General features: G+C 37.0%; 1 non-coding gene across 1 annotated transcript; it reads right to left on the reverse strand.

Annotated features, from left to right (window-relative positions):
• Nucleotides 1–227: 227 nt before the first annotated feature.
• LOC118481372 lies at nt 228–334 on the reverse strand. Its single transcript, XR_004865579.1, has one exon. It is a non-coding gene; the product is annotated as a small nucleolar RNA R71 (small nucleolar RNA).
• Nucleotides 335–2239: the final 1905 nt, after the last annotated feature.

Below are 2239 nucleotides of genomic sequence, written 5' to 3' on the forward strand. Positions count from 1 at the left end.
CTTGCGGACGAAGATCCCCATTTACATATTACCAACTTTTTGGAAATATGTGATACTTTTCGGATCAACGGAGCATCAAATGATGCCATCTGCCTCCGAATGTTTCCATTTTCACTAAAAGACTGAGCTAAGGCTTGGCCTAACACCCTTCCAGTTGGTTCGGTAAACACCTGGGATGAACTAGCCCAAAAGTTTTGTATAAGTATTTCCCTCCTGCTAAAACAGCTAAATTAATGACTGAAATTAATACATACTCACAAGAGGACGGGGAATCCTTATATGAAACTTGGGAAAGGTTTAAGGAGCTACTAAGAAAGTGTCCTCATCATAGTCTTGCGGTATGGCAACAAGTATCCACTTTCTATAATAGGTTGTTGCCACACACAAGACAAACACTTGATCTAACTCCGGGGGACTTTTAGGTAATCGTCGACCAAATGAAATTTATAATCAAATTGAGGAAATTGCTCAAACCAATTTTCAGTGGCACACTCCCCGAGGCACAAAATCTATTGCCCCGGGCGCCCATAAGGTTGAAGAAAGCACCTCTTCGCAAGCCCAAATCGAGGCCCTCTCGTCAAAAATCAAAAATTTAGAAATGGCAAAAACGGCCTCAGTTATGGCTTGTGAAGGGTGTGGTGGGCAACATGAAAATTGGAGTTGTATGAAAGAAATGGATAATCAAACAGAAACGGTAAACTACATTGATAATAGACCTAGGAAGTCAGGTCCTCCGATGGGTACCTACAACCAAGGATGGCACAACCACCCTAACCTTGGTTGGAGAGAACCCGGCAATAATAGTAACCAACAAAATGTTAACCAACGAACAAACTTTCAACAATCGAGAAATGAGTCACAAAATTTCTCTCAACAACAAGGGGGACGAGAGAGGCTTGAAGATACCTTCTCTCGCCTCATCTCCGACACTGAAAAGAAAAACTCGGATCGATTTCAACAACTGGAATCGAACTTCAGAAATCAACAAGCTAGTATTCAAAACATTGAAAAACAATTAAATCAACCAGCTCAAAATTTCTCCAAGAGACCACAAGGCGCGTTACCAAGCAATACCGAACCCAACCCAAAGGCGCAAGTGCATCTCGTCACATTGAGAAACCGTACCGTAGGTGTCACACCCCGACCACGTAAAACATCAAATCGTGATGGAAACGTCGGGGAGTGTTGTAACAGAATTATTGTTTCACAACCATGGCATTCAAAGTTATGTTTTATTTATCAAACATGAAAGTTACATTGTCTTAAACGAAAGAAAACAAGGGTACATAACAGAATTAAACTAGTTCTAGCTTCATTTTTAAGTCACTAAGGCACAGGTCCGCCCTAGTGTGTCACGATCATCCTATGCAACAGCTCCTGAAAACACATGTGAAAATAGGTATGTCAGCATAAAAATGCCTGTGAGATACATAGGTTTTATGAAAATAGGATTCATGACTTAGGTTTTAAAGAAATGTTTAATAAAAATTAGTCATGAATCTTGTTAAGTGTTTTCTTTTATAAATCATATGAAAATGTGATAAGAAATCAGATTTTATAAAAGAAAGGTGTATGGTTATTAAAATAACCAAGTAGAATGAGTTGTATATAATAAACTGTTTTGTAAAACAAGGTCTTGTGAAAAATATGTTATTTGTGTAAAATGTTATATGTCTAACTGAAATGATTTAAATAACGCTATGATATGTAATATCATACAAACACTTATATATAGGAAGTACCAGCGGCGTATCCACCATGCTTGTACCACATTACACACGTCTCGTTACTTAAATCACTTACCCAAACAAACCACCAATGTAAATTATCCATGTTAAAACCAATTGTCAAATGTTTATGTGTGAATAAACGTCTATTATCAAAATGTAAATGTAAATCATGTAGTGTGTAAACCAATATCAAAATGTGTATGTGAAATGAAGTGTGTAACAAATATCATGTATGGCAAGTGAAATATATCAACTGAACCACATGTAAAAATGCACAAAACAAGGTATTGAAGTAAAACACTGTTTAAAATCAAAGTTATGTTTTGTGGAAATGCATGCTTTACTGATACAAACATCTATGCGGTGTTGTGAAAATGCATACATTCAAGCCTTGTGACAATGGCGATAAACCCTTAAACAAATTAAAGGTCTATCTGAGTTATGTTTTATCGAATTCGGTCATTCCTTCCATCCAAACATACACAGGATGTCAGGAACATGAGTTGTCA

The sequence above is a fragment of the Helianthus annuus genome, chromosome 8 (assembly GCF_002127325.2).
Source record: "Helianthus annuus cultivar XRQ/B chromosome 8, HanXRQr2.0-SUNRISE, whole genome shotgun sequence".
NCBI lineage: Eukaryota > Viridiplantae > Streptophyta > Magnoliopsida > Asterales > Asteraceae > Helianthus > Helianthus annuus.